Source organism: Mus caroli, chromosome 3 (genome assembly GCF_900094665.2).
Source record: "Mus caroli chromosome 3, CAROLI_EIJ_v1.1, whole genome shotgun sequence".
NCBI lineage: Eukaryota > Metazoa > Chordata > Mammalia > Rodentia > Muridae > Mus > Mus caroli.
The window spans coordinates 101,262,390-101,277,556 of NC_034572.1; the positions used below are offsets into that span (position 1 = coordinate 101,262,390).

At 43.9% G+C, this 15,167-nt stretch overlaps 1 long non-coding RNA gene across 1 annotated transcript in view; it reads right to left on the reverse strand.

The window, feature by feature from the left end:
• Positions 1 to 14,910, reverse strand: part of LOC110291330 — a 160,573-nt gene extending 145,663 nt beyond the window's left edge. Inside the window, exon 1 of the long non-coding RNA XR_002377550.1 lies at positions 14,847 to 14,910. This is a non-coding gene — a long non-coding RNA (uncharacterized LOC110291330). The remainder of the gene's footprint in view (positions 1 to 14,846) is intronic.
• Positions 14,911 to 15,167: the final 257 nt, after the last annotated feature.

Below are 15,167 nucleotides of genomic sequence, written 5' to 3' on the forward strand. Positions count from 1 at the left end.
CAGAGGCATCCAGAGATGCTGTGTACCCACCAAGAACACCCACCAATCACGGCATACAGTACAGAGGCATCCAGAGATGCTGTGTACCCACCAAGTATTTAGGCATCAAAACTGACAGAGCAATTCAGAAGATAAGATACTCACTAGAAACACCCTACATTCAACATACAAAGATAAGTAAAACCTGATAGACAAGCCAAACTTGCAGGGTCAGGGTAGGACAGAACACAGACACAAACACTGTGCTAGAAAGCATATTCCTCATCTCATACAAAGGCATAACATCTGTGCACACCCAAGGATAGAGCCTCATATCAGCACCATAGCAGATTCAGACATCTGCAATGTTCCCCTTAACTCCGCACATAGCACTCTTCTAGCAAATTATGGAGGCATAACTTGCAATGGTTAAAATCCAACACTCTGCTTCGACCCCAGTGGAAGATGAGGCTCAAAGAACATGGTAGGGATTCCCCAAGAGCATATGGTGAACATGTTGGGGTTTTTTTTAATCAACATAATAAAAATTAATCTTATAAAGTGCAATGGTTTGAATATGCTTGACCCATAGGAAGTGGCACTATTAGGCGGTGTGGCTTGTTGGAATAGGTGTGGCCTTGTTTGAGGAAGTGTGTCACTGTGTGTGCCAGCTTTGATGGCTTCTAGTGTTCAATCTCTGCCCAGTGCAGAAGAGAGTCTCCTCCTGGCTGTCATTGGATCAAGATGTAGAACTCCTGACTCGTCCAGTATCACGGCTGTCTGCACACTGTCACGCTACCCACTATGATCATTATGGGCTAAACCTCTCTGAAAATTTAAGCCAGTCACAATTAAGTTTGCCTTTATATGAGTTTCCTTTACAGCAATGAAACAGTAACTAAAAGAAAAGTTAGATTTTATGAGCTATAACATCTATGCATGTTATATTGGGCTGTTGTTAAGAGTTGGAAGAGAAAGACTACGCATATTAGATTCATTCCATTTTGACACGGTCCTTCCTTAGTCAAACCACTCTAAGTCAGTTGGCCAAAGGCTGACCTAGATCAAGCAGTTTCCCAAAGCATCTCCTGCTCAATCCTTAGCATCCAGAATATAACAAAGCCTCCTCTCAGAGCTGCTCACTCCTCCTCAATCTCAGCATTGCAAAACATCAGGGTGGTTAGAGCATGGAAACTCCAGGCTGAAAAGCCTTCTATGATCCACAGTTCTGTCAGACTGAGTCTAAGCCACTTGACAGGTGGGGCTCAGCATTTCCTCTGCAGCTCTGACAACTGTGCTCATCAGCAGGAAGGGCTGGAATGCCATCAGAAGGGACTTTGGGTGATTGACACTGAGACCCAGAAAAGGAGGATGGACTGGAATAGGAGGCAGAGGCCTTTCGAAACACTCCAGGGCCTCATGCCTGCAACTAACCAAGTCAAGATGAGGACATGTTACTCCCTGAAAATTATACAACCAGTAACCCACCTTCAGCCCTGTCTGTAGGCTTTCCTGCTTCTCATGCCCTACATACTTGCTAGCTGGTACCTTGCTGATGCCCTCCCCACATAGAACACTCTCAGTTCCCAGACTACCAGCCTCTGCCTGTTTCCATTACTGTAAATAGATAGTTTAGAGCCTTTGGCCATTGCTTGAGATGTTTTCTTGCTAAATGTCTAACTCATATAACCCTTTACTACGGTTACTCCAGCAAAGCACCACCTGAAGGACCACATCTCTCCTTCTGAGGTTTCTCCTCTTGACCATTGCCTTTCTTTGCCTTTGACATCTTGTTTTCTTCCTGGCCCTGATATGTTCTCATGTCTTTCTCTTCCCTTTTATTAGCTCCTAGGCCTTAATTAATTTCCTGCCACAGAGGCATTGTCTGCACTGACCTCCAGATCTCCCTGCAGATCCAGCCTAGGCCTGTCCTGGGCTGTAGACAGGAATATCAGAATCCCTCTGAATTTTCCAATCATCTAGCCCACCAATTCCCAGGCTCCATCAGTCTGCTTGGATTATAGAACCTATAGACTGTCTCTGTGCAGGCTCCATCAGTCTGCTTGGATTATAGAACCTATAGACTGTCTCTGTGCTCTCTTCTCAGATAATACCCTGGTCTCTGCCTGAACCACTGCAATAATTTCCCCACCTCTGGTGTTAACCTTTTGCCCATCCAAATGTTACAATCTAGGAGTCTTAATCAGGTTTATTTTCTCTGCCAATTAAAGAATTAAAGTGCATGGAAAATCTTGAGTGCAACAACTAGCAGCAGGAAAAACCTCAAACACAGCAGATATTATTAACCAGGAAGAAAGACTTCCTAGGGATGGGGAAACACACTCAGCAAGGCACAGAGAGGAAAACGCTTTGCAAAGCAGAAAGGGAGCTCTGGAGCCTGAAATCTGACCCCTCATAGTGACCTGGGGGGTTCGGGGTCTTTGAAGAGTCTTCTTCCCCTAATCTATGATTGGTCAGTTTGAACGAAGAGAAGCTGATGAGTGAGCCAACAACTTCAGGTGAATGTTTCCTGGACCCAGTCTTGAAGTTGTCAGACTAATAAGCCTTCCGGCGTGCCTTTCTGTCAGGAGGATAAGGAGAATAGCAGGCCTCTGTCCCATGCCCAACGAGTAAGGAAGAAGCCAGAAGTTTCCTATCTTTGTTATCTATCTTTGGTCTGCTCTCCTTGTCTGTCTGCCTATCAGGAAATTGTATAACTCCTAGTCCCTAACAACCAGAGTCACATGCCCCCAGCTGCTGAGGTATCTTTCTTAAGAAAAATCAATCATGATTCTCACCTGTTTAAACTCTTTAAAATGTCCCTACCACCAAAGGGAAGTCCAAACAACCCTAGGAAAACCTTCCTTGCTGACCCTGAAGAGCTTGCTCCCCACTCTCTCTTTATCCTTCCTCAATTTTTCTCCAACTATAATAAATTCCCTCACTGATGTCCCTCCATGTTTTCATAGTGATGGTTTTTCTTCCCAACTGTGCATGACTCACTATCTCCTCCTAGTCCTTCAGTACTCCTAGGCCCACTGCAAAAACCTGTGGACACCTTCTCTCTTCTACGTCTTTACTACAGTCTACACTTCTGAGCCATATTGACTATATACTGGCCTGTCTCATCCATTAAGTCCTGAAGACTGGCACTTGGTCTTATCTGTGTTTGAGACTCAGTATCAACAGGTCAGTAGTGCTCAATACACATGTGAATAAATGGAGGAAGGAAGGAAGAAAGGAAGGAAGGAAGGAAGGAAGGAAGGAAGGAAGGAAGGAAGGAAGGAGAAGGGGAAGGGAAGGAGGGGAGGGGGAGGGAGGGAGGGAAGGAGGGAGGAAGGGNGGGAGGGAAGGAGGGAGGAAGGGAGGGAGGGACTGTGTTTTCCCAGTAAGTCTCAAAAGTTGCTGCATTCCCAAAAAATAAAAAAAAATAAAGAATTCTCTTGGGTGTTTGGCTTTGTTGGTGCCCTTCTTCATATCCTGTTCCCCAGGGAGCCTCAGAGGTAGGGAATGTCACATTGTCCCCATTTACACACTTGCTTCTTTTCCCTTAAGCCCATCAGTAAGAATATAATAAGTGTAGGGTACAGCCGTGGAGTTAGAAAGGACAAAAAAAAATACATATTCTATTTCTATTTCTCCCCTCCCGTGCTTGTGTGACTGGAAACCCCTGAAGATTTCTGATAAAGTATTATGCAGATCCCCTGAAACCTGAAACTTAGCTGTAAGCACTTATCAAGAAATCTAGCTTTGGGGGCGGAGGAGGAGTTAGACCTCATCCGGAGTCAAACTGTAAACCTTTCTGCTAGCATTTTTCTTTGTGGTGGTGAGGAAAAGGGGAGAGTGAATGTGAGCGTGGATGCATATGTGTAAACTTGACATGAGACAAGTCAGGAGAGAAAGAAAATCCTTCCATTGTTGGGATGAATAAGAATAAGGAAGGATTCAAGTTTAGGTAGGGAGGGCAGCTTCAAGGTTAGACAAGGAATTCTGAGCTTCTACCAAAGCAATGTGGGGTGTCTTTTAAGTGAAGAGTAAGGAAGAGCACCCCAGATGCTCTGACAAAGATGCTGAGTGAGGACCCTTTAGTGCTGGAGTGACCCCAGGGTAGAGTTTAACTAGTGGTTGGAAATAGAAATGAAGGCGCCTATCTCAAAGCATTATGTTATCTTCAAACAGAATAACAAGGCTTGAGACCATGTGCTAAGAGGCTTTCTTCCCCTTTTGTTTTTTTTGTTTTGTTTTGTTTTGTTTTCAGAAACCCTGAAAAAAAAAACCTTGGCTGTTTTTTTGGCCATCCATCCGGTCAGTGGTGTTTTTGTTGCCATCTGGTGGTTGATTGGAACATGAGTCTTAATGGTTCAGTCTGGCTGCCTGGTGCGTGGTCAGATAGTGGCGTGAGTGGATGTTGGAGCTCCAATGATTTGGGAGAAGGGTTCCAAGGAAGTTGATGGCATTTCCAACCCTACTCTTTTCTAAAAGGTACAACATAGTGCACATTCGTCTGCCCTCTTTCCCCCCCAGCACATAGCAGAAAAATAGAGCAGAACAGATATTTGTGTGCGTTGTTTTCCTCCATCATAGCACTGGATTTTACCGTGTTACCTTTCTGTCATGCGCTAGATGCTTATATCTTTCACTGAATCTTTTCCTCATTGCAATCTTGAAATAAAGATGATGTTTTTAACAGAAGAAACTAAGAACCATTAGAAATCGTCAAGTCACTTTTTAAATATTTATCAAGTATCTATAATATGTTGGGCTGCATTCCCGAGGAGAGTTTGCTCTACCAGAAACAAAAGCTTGGATGAAGAGAGAGAGATTCAGGTGATAGTGTGAAAATTGGTCTTATTTAATAAGTGTCTTAGAAGGAAAAAGTGAAGTATACAGTTCTTAGAGAAGTTAACTAACTGTCCCGTCTGTAGGATTATAAAAGCAGGAACTTCTCTCAACATGACTCACTGACCCCTGAACTACGTGAATAGAAATAAATACTACTTTTTTCCTTCAACTTCGACTTTTCCTACTTTTAATCCTATTTTTGTGGTATCTGGTTTTTTTCTTTCTTCCTAAGTCCTTTATGATTATTGTGTCTTTCTGTGATTACCATCATCCATTGAGCTAATGCATGAACTAATGAGTGACCTTATGGTATGTATAGTAGTTTCCTCTTGACAGGATCTACAGACATTAAAGGGAAAGTTGTAAGACATTGGATGTAAAGGAAAAGTAAAACAACAGAATTTTTTTGGTACTGGATGTTTTATGAGGAGATGAAATAACGGAATGTTCTGAGGTTAGGGGGTGGGGACATTCCATCCTGCAGAGAAGCCTGTTAAAACAGGAAGTAAATAGCTCAAAATAGCTTTAGGAAGTCCCTGAAACTAAGCAGATTCACTAGACTCTTCTCTCCACAAGAGTGTAAAGCAGTAAAGACCACTGTGAGCTATTCTGAAACAAGCCTGGAAAAAGTAGTGACCAACCAAGCTGCTTGAAAGATTCAGAGACCAGCTAACCTGCCTAGAGGAAACAAAAGACCAGCTGCCTGGAAGTGTCACCTGGAAAGGACACTCTCCAAGCTCTTACACTGCCTGCAGGCTGTATAGTGTGCTCTAGATTCCCAGCTTTTGTGAGCTGTCTCCTATGCTGGGTGGGCTTTGATGATGCAACTGTCTGCATTATTTCTGCCCAGGAAGGTAACCCTACACTTCCGTAACTGACCCTGATTAAACTTACTGGCCCAGCAAGTTAGACTTTAGTCGTATCTATACTTTGGTCTGTCATGGGCTCCCTATCTGGGGTGAATAGATTGTGTGTGTTGCTTCTCCCAGGAAAATCTGTCACACAAATGCATAGACATTTAAATCACAATCATGTCATTCATCTACTGTGGATCAGACATTCACTGTCCTTGTGGTCCAAGCCTTTGTGGTGGCAACAAATAACTGCAATACTAATTAAATCCACAGAAGAGAGAGAAAGGTGTTGTGCTGAAGAACAGATGTTCAGGAGCATCAACAGACACTGAAGCACCTGAACACATCCCAGCCCTCACACCAGATGCTTCACTTTTACAGATACTTCATAGTTAAATCTCCACTTGCATCATGGTGGAGGCTTAGGTGTCTCTGATAATCTTTTGATTTAGGGAGCCTTATGCTACTTCAATAATAAAAATATATTTCCCAAAACAATAGTTCCCAAAATTGAGTGTTCGTTGGGGAATCTTGTGTCCAGAAGACCTTGAAACCATTAGAAGTCTCTAGAAATCTCTGGTTGAGGATCACTTAGGATCTTGAGGTCACCAGGGATTGCTTGGGATTATGGGGAACTTTGAAACATCACCAATGTCAGGCTCTCCCGCCTAGCTATTTTGGCTTAATTGATATAAAAGTTGTCTTGGGCACCAAGAATTTTAAAATTCCCTTAAGAAAACAAATTGCAGACATATCTGGAAGCCATCTTTGAAGGTCCTCACAGGCATACAGGGAGATGGACCAACTCTAATTCGAGTTTTAAAAACATACATAAAGTCCTATTATAAAGGACTCTCTCTGACTTCAAAGGGGTCCCTCGTGTCCCCCAGGAAAATCAACTCTGTTGAGGTTTGAAGCAATCCATGGCATAATGGACTTTTATATCAGATTGTTCAGTAAACAACCACTTAGCACTGACTTTGCTCCTACTTTAAACACCTCTTGAGGGTGTGCCTGGAAGGGAGAGATCTACCATATGTAGGTGAATCCTTGTGGTTAGGATGTAGAATGAAGCATCCTCATGGATAGGATGGAGAAGACCAGGGCATGGTGAAAATTCCACAACAGGACATCCAATAAAACCTCTTCTAAGTCATTGCCTTTTGTCCAGTTCTCTACAGAAAGAGCTTGGCCAACAATGTTTAAGGACCATATGTTCTGTCAGGCTCCTATCAAGCAGCAGTGAGATGAAGAATTTGGGTTTCTGCTCTCACAAAGTTCATAGTCTGGGGAAAGAAGAGGCAGCCTCTCTCATTTCTCCCATAGAAAACATGTCCTGAATAGAAACTAGTGAACATGAATGTGGAGTACAAACTTCAGAAGTGTGTGGAATCTCTGAGGTGAACATAGAAGAGGATGGAGAACATTTCCTTCTCCACCCTCTTGACTGTAGACTCCTTCCTGTTGTTCCTTCTTTTTTAAAAGTTCAAACTGGAAGTTAACCCCAAATCCAAAGATGGCCAAAGTAGATCAGAATGGAGGACTGGCTTACGGCTCTTTCATGACTCATGAATAGTACCTTGTTCCTACCAAACTGCCTAAGACACTTGGGAATTATCAAGGGTCTTTTAACCTTGTCTCAATCATCTATTCCATAGATGGGTGGATAGGGTAGGTAGATAGATAGATAGATAGATAGATAGATAGATAGATAGATAGATAGAGATAGACTCAGTATTGCCTCCAAGTATTTCCTCTAAATATGAATGTTTTCCTAATCACATTACATGATTTTCAATACTCTTTGCCCACATCTCCCTCTTGTCATTTCACTTCCTGTCCACGTCATATGAGCTTCTGCCCCTCTCACTTCCTCAATACAAGCCTGTCATGCTTGGGTTTTATAATTAAATTGGTCTTCAAACACCTCTTGTTTTATTTTAGATTTCTTCTCTGGGTGGATTTTGTTGTTGTTTTGGTTTGGTTGGTTGGATTTTGTTGTCATTTTGTTTGTTTGTTTTTATGTTCCTTTCATACCCTTTTGCTCCAGGACTTAGTTAAACAACATATAATTGTTGAGCATATTGAGAACCAAATCCAATGAAGGGTAAAGAGAGCCCCAGGAGCTGCTCCTTTCTCAGGAAAACTTGTGATCTAGGTGTGAAAATAAAGATAATTGAGATAGATGAGGATGATAAGACCTCATTTGACATGGTGTTAGTGACCCAAGAGCCTTGGGTAGTTGGGCCTTTGCATTTCAAAGGAGGAATGCTTCAGTACAGGCAGTAAGTAGGACTGAGAGACATCAGAACTTTCTGCCCAGATAATCATTGAGCACTTTTCGCTTCCTGTGCCTCCTTGATTATGAGCAGCCTTATGTGGGAGGCATTTTTATTGATACCACCCTAGTGATGATTAGGTTAAGGGTTCTTAGATAATGAGACTCCTCGGGGCCACAGAGCCAGGAAGGAGCTGAGGTGGAATTCTAGGTCATACTCTGGGACTCTAAACATCAAGATCCCATGCTGCACCATCGGAGTTACCTCCTCTAGCCTCAGCTCCTGTGTGTGTGACTTTTCTTTCATATAGTGGGTGGGACCATTAGATTCAATGCAAGATGCATTTAATGAAGTAGTAGCACACAGGTAGACTGTAATATTACTATCATCATTATCACCACACTCCTAACTATGAACCTCACAAGAGAAGCAGAAAGAGGGTCTTGAAATTATTGAGTAAGTAGCAAAAAGTGAATCTTCCACTTAGAGAGATAGAAAGGTCAAAGGCCCGCATGGTTTTCTTTGGTCGTCAGAAAAGGCCTGGCCGATGTGATGCCTAAACTCCCAACTAACTAACTACCTTTGGGAGTTTGTACTTGATCCCATGAACAATGGGAAGGACATTTCTCTGGGTGGGAGCAGGCATGCACATGCATGTGTATGCATATGTGCTTCTGAACAGATGTTCATGATGGACTTTTTAATTTTGTTTTGAATAGTAATATTTTACACAGATTAAAATAAAAGTAACAGTTTTAGAATGTGTTGAGATTTTTCATCACATCCTGCTCTCTCGACTCCAACTCCATAGTCCCTGTAGGAAACCACTGAGATTTAGTCTTATGTATTATTCTAGTATATTTCTTTATGCAGATATAATCAGATATATTTTTTCATTCATTTCATGTAGCCTCCCCTCCCCCAGCCATAATGGTTCCACAGTTTACACCTGGATGGAGCTTGTCGGCTCAATTGTTCTGCCACGCCCACTGCTGGAACCTGCCGCTTTGCTGTTCGGAACCATACACGTGGTCACCCTGCTATTGGACCCCAAGATTAATTGGCAGGAATCGGGTCCCTCCCCCTTCCTTTATAACGGAGTGCCGGAATAGTAAAAATTGAACCTTGAGCAGAGACCTTTGTCTTGGTTCCTTCCTTATCTCGCGCAGCCCAGCCCCTCTTCTCTTCCAGGTTTCCAAAATGCCTTTCCAGGCTAAAACCCAGGCTGTGATCTGCTGGCCGGACACAACAGGAAACCACTGAGATTTAGTCTTATGTATTATTCTAGTATATTTCTTTATGCAGATATAATCAGATATATTTTTCATTCTTCTTTTTTTTATGCCACAAAAGTAACATACTAAATATATTGTCTTTGTGTTCCTTTTATTTACTTTATCATATATCTAGAACACTTTCCTATATAAAACAGAAATACTCTTAATTTTTAAATATTATTTTTATATTATTATGTACCTCCTTATTATACATGTGTGCACATGTCGTGGCACAGACATGGAGGTCAGAGGACAACTTTTTGAGAGTTGGTTTTTGTTAACCACCTGATTGAGGCAAGAGACTCTTCTTATTGAGGCTGCTGTGCTGAATAGCTGAGGCTGGTTAGCCTTTGAGCATCCAGACCAGAGCATCTTTGAGAGTCTCCTGCCACTGCCTTCCATCTTGTCAGAGGGAAGGCTGAGATTACAGAGGCCCAGAACTATACCTGGCTCCTTTATGCTGGGTCTATGACTTGAACTCAGGTCATCTGGCTTGCACGGCTAATACCTTCACCCACTGCACCATCTGTCCAACATTTAATGCATTTGTATAAATACAATTCAACTTAACATAGCTTATGAGCTGCTCAGAGATGGACACTGGAGCTATGTTCAGTTTTTTTTCCTATTACAGATCTTAGGCATATTGTCACTTAGATATACTCAACTGAATTCATAGGATAAATTTCTAAAAACAAAACAAAAGAAAACAGGATTGTCTTAGGACTTCATTGCTGTGAAGAGACACCATAGCCAAGATAACTCTTATAAAGGACAACATTTAATTGAGGATGGCTTACACTTTAAGAAGTCCAGTCCATTATCATCAAGGTAGGAAGCACAGCAGCATGCAGACAGACATGGTGCTGGAATTGCCAGAGTTCTACATCTTGATCCAAAGGCAGCCAGGTGGAAACTGTTCTCCACAGTCTCCTCCACAGAAGGAGGCTTTCTTCTGCCCTGGGCGAAGCTTAAGCACTAGGAGTCCTCTAAGTCTGCCTACAGGTGACATGCTTCCTCCAACAAGGCCACACCTATTCCAACAAGGCCACACATCCTAAAAGTGCCACTTCCCATGGGCCAAGCATATTCAAACCACCACAAGGCTTATTAGTTAAAAGGTAAATACGTGTGTGTGTGTGTGTGTGTGTGTGTGTGTGTGTGTGTGTGTGTAGTTTTGAAAACTATTGCCAAATTGCCACTCAAGGAAGAAAAATCAATTAACCAGTTAAATCCCATTTAACAGTCTAAGAGCTATTGCTTGTTTTCTGTATGGTTTGACTTTTCGCATAATTTGTCTCCACTTAGCCTGAGGTTATGTGTCCCTTCCTTGTACAGCACTGCTGCTACTGATGAGTCTGTTCAATGTCTTCAGGTTGGTTTTTGTTTTTTTTTTTTTACTTTTTTTAAAACTTACCTTGGAGAAAGTGTTCTTATTTCGGCAGAATAGCCAGACAATGACTCAGAAGCTGGGCCTGGCACTGTATTGACTAATTTCCTCATTACTATGCTGTGAAAGAGTATCTCCCAAAAGCAACTAGGAAAAGGAAGTAGTTCACTGGGCTCATCGTCTGAAGGGATACAGTCTGCTAAGACGGGGAAGTCATTGAGATGAGTGTAAAGCAGCTGGCTCCATCATCCCCAAGGTCAGAAACCAAAAGAGATGACTCCTGGTGCTCATCTCTGGAAGGTGGGATGGTGCAGGGCACATTCTGGGTGGGTACTCCTTCTTGGTTAAACCTCTCTGGAAGCACTCTTACTGTCACACCCAAAGGCGTAACCCATAAGTAGCTTCTCTTCCAGTCAAGGTGATGATGACTTTTGGCCTTTGAAACCTTGAGTCAGATTTCCACTAACAGTGGATCAGGATTGGGACAGAATGTCCAAAGTACGGAAGGGCTTCAAGTCATCAGCTTTCGCTTTCCACCAGGTCCTCAAGGGATGTAGGAACACAGCCTCCTGATAAGCCACGTATGTGTGGAAGGAATATTTACTCCTTCTGAGGCTCTCTTTATTTCCAGATTCCTGTCAGTCTGCTGAATAATCCATTGGTTGAGCTCCCCACCAACAGTCTCACAACAGGCTGGCAGGGCTGAGAACAGGCCCATCTGTTTTGTATCAAGTTTGCTCCATGGACTGAAAACTGTACTGGGATGGGACATTTGTCCTTGTCTCCAAACCAAGGCAATGTCCTCTGAGGGAACCCATAGCCCTACTGACTCACTGGAGCTTGGAGGGGAGGAAAAAGTCCTGAGCAAGGGAATATCACAAACTCCCACATTCTTACCAGACGTGCAACAGTTTTTCATGAACAGTCTCAATGGACTATTTGTATCTGATCAATTTCAAGAGGCCTTACATGACGGATTGGTTGTTTTGTTGTATTTTGTTTTTTATTTTTTGGTGTTTGTTTCTACAATATGATCTAACCTCACAGTTTTTAGAGGGCTCTTCAAACCACTTTTCTCTGAGCTTGCTAGGAGTCCTAGCCACTGTTGCTTTTGATGGAGTTGTAATCAGGCTGCCCACACGATCTTTACACCACAGCCCCCCACATTTTATGGAGGCAATGCTGGAGGACTGCAGTTAAATTTAACCCTAAAACCCATGCCTTAGGAAAACATTTAAAATTAATAAAAAGTTAATAAGCCATTGTTTGTACAGCCGAGGAGCAGACTTAGCAGGATTGAGCAAGTCAGACACCCAAACCAGTATCTGAACCCAAGAGTCCCACAAGACTGAATGCCCAAAGGGACAGTAATGAATGCTTTCATGGTTTTTTAGAATGTTAAAAGCCTGAGGAAAAGTTACTCCTTTACTTTTGACAAGGCTGCCCAGACAAAATAGAATGTTGAGTGGCTTTACCGTGGGCTGAATTCTCACACATTAGTGAGGCATATACAGCCTTTCACACTGGCCAGAAGCTATGTTGGCTGTTATAGATGTTCACATGGCTAGCAGTACATGGCCACACTCTTCATTGCATAACAAAAACAGTTTGGCAGGCAAAAAGATCTGTCACATAGAATACTCTGGGTACTCGGTAGGAGGCTATTTTAAAATGAGCTTCGAGACTGAGAATGAAAAGGCATGAGCTGTATGCGGAACTGAGGATCTCCAAGACTGACTCTTTCCACTTTGTTCAGTACCTTGAGTTAACCCTGCTCATTTGCCACCCCAATCATTCCAGGACCTGCTGCTCAGATCCACATCTCACAACTGATGCCCTGCCCCACTGTCCCATCCCATCCTCACACCTCTTACCATCCTTACTGTCCAATGAAGGACTTTCCATAGCTGGCTGCCCCTGAGAAAGGGTGAAAAAGTCAGGTCTCAGTAGGACAAAGTACAGGTAGAAACTAGGGGCGGGGGGAGGTTCATGCAGGGGAGGGGCAGGAGGTAATGAGGTCTGAGCTTCTTGCATCTGTGATAATTAGGCAAACTCAGGACCTCTGAGCTGATCCTTAATACATTGCTCAGTGCTGAGGGCCTGCAAGGCTGGTCTGCATGCACAGGGACCACAGGGAAGGGAAGGATGAGGAGGGTCTAGGAGAGACATGGATGTGTGAGGTCAGGAGCAGAGGAGCCAGAGATGTCAAGTTTGCTTGGAGGCTAAGGCTGATAGGTGCTCCCAGCCCAGGTTACACCTCAAGTTAGTGCCTGATCTCCTCCCGCTCTGTCTTGCTCTCTTCCTCCCTCTCTGAAGCTCACATAGCTGACAGCCGTTCACATAGCTGACAGCAGTTTTTGCTATGTACAAGGGACAGCAACTCCTTGGTTAGGTCCAAGTAATCTTAGGAAGGCTGAGGATGTTGTTCCAGGAAAGCCCAGAGCTTCACTAAAGCTTTAGTTTCTAGATTCTGTATTTTTAGAATAGAGAAGGGGGAGAGTGGCATAAGAGATGTGACCTCAGGTGACTGGAGGTGCTGGGGTTTGGGGCTCGACAGATAGGTGGGAAAACTCTTTTTAAACTCTCAAAATCTCACCTTCCCCTTTAAATAAAACTAAATCCCCCCAAGATATTGTTTGAGAAGTGTGTGTGTGTGCAGGGGGAGGGGCGGTGCAGCTGGCTCAGAAACTCAGGCCTGCAGCTAGCAGTCTCTCCAGGTGCGTGGGTGTTAGGAAGGCTTCAGGGACCACAGGTTGCCACAGCCTCATCTGCAGCAGTCTTCAGTGCTATGGAGTGTGGCTTCCTCTGGTGCCTGAGGTGCTTTGCATTTCTCGGAGGAAGGGGTGCATGCTTTTGCAGATGAACTGTTAAGGGCGGTAGAAGCAAGATTTCATACCCGAAGGTAGACAGCATGGGCCGGGTTCCTACTGCATGAAGGTTAACACATGCTTCCTCCGTGCCAGCCACAGGGCTAACGGATAATATGGAAGCAGTGTGATGTGCAAGTGAAGAACCTTTAAAAAGGTGGAGTCTTAAAACTGAGGTCAAGCCCTCTGGGCTCTGGGGACAGCCAGTGCTGCCATCTCTGTGCTTTCTGAGTTTGAGGACCAACGCGGAGGCAGCTGACTTGAGCAGAATGAGCACAGGGAGGGTGGTTGCAAATGAGGTCAGAAAGGTATACAGGGACAGATGGTAGAGAGCCTTTTAGGCCACAGAGGACGTTGGCTGTTTCTGAGGGTGAGAACAACCACTGAGTTTTGAACAAAGTCATAACAACACCTGACTTGTTTTTTCATCTCTCTTGCTTCTGCAAGGGGTCGGGATGGGGGGCGGGGGGGGGGTGGCGCACATAAAAGATTACAGTGTCTGATCGTGGACTTGATTCTTTGAAGGGGATTAGACATCCAGCTCAGGTGGATTAGTCAAAGGCTACGTCCTGGGGTTTGGGCCTGAGCAATTAAGAAATGATGCTACCAAGAGAGATGGGGGAGGTTGGAGGTGTAAAAAACAAATGAGAGTTTGCCAAGCCTGGACTGTCTGTGTGTACTGACGCTAAGTCACCCAAAGAGGGTTCTCCACCTGCTTGGCCTAGCCTGTGGGCTTGCTGGTTGCTTGCTTGCTTTGGTTTTGGTTTATTCTAGACAAGTATCTTTCTTTGTAGCCTTAGCTAGCCTGGAACTCGCTGTGTAAATCAGGCTATCCTCAAACTTGTGGTGATCTTCCTGCCTCTGTCTCCTGACTGCTGGGATTACAGGGATGGGTCATCAAGCCTGGGCCCTGTATTTATTCATTTTATTATTCTCTTATAACTCTCCCTGCCTTTTCTCATCTGAGGGTGTGGCCTTTCTTGCCTCCCCCCACCCCCACCTCAACAAAGCAGCAGATCCAGATTAAAAGAACAGACACAGTCAGTAAGTTTTTCAGGCCACACCAAGCTAAAAGGCAAAAGGGAAGAAAGTTAGGCTTCTAGACTCCTCACATTAGAAGAAAGTCTTTTTCCACACTATAATGGCCAGCCTCCATGTAGCACAGGAAGGGTCCAGCTACAACGGTATGTGGTCCAGTGAGCCCTGCCTGTAAGCAGTCAAGACCCTACCTTGCAGAGCAAGTATCCTCACAGGTGAGCAAGCCCCTTTAGGAGGGTCAGCATCCTATCTTTTCTTCCCATCCGCATCTTCCAGCTGAAGTGTCTTTCCATATCGCAGACCTATCCAAAAGCACACACCTGGAACTCACTTCTAGATAGTGGATCTCATCTTCAGAGCACAGTCACCTCTGCCACACAGAAAGGACAGGAAGGAGGGGTGTTTTGAATGAAAATCTCACAAAACTTTTGTCAGATTTATTTAAAGTATTGGTTTTAACTCTGCAGATGCTGCTGATAAATTATTTATTCTTTCTGAGGTAAAAAGCCCTGACCCCAATGCAGGACAAACACTGACCCTGAGCAGAGACACAGTGGTGTCCAACCTTCCATATTCTTTACTGGGATGGCAGGAAGGACCGCCCTTTTCTCCCTTCCCTTCCCCATGATGTGAGCATTCTG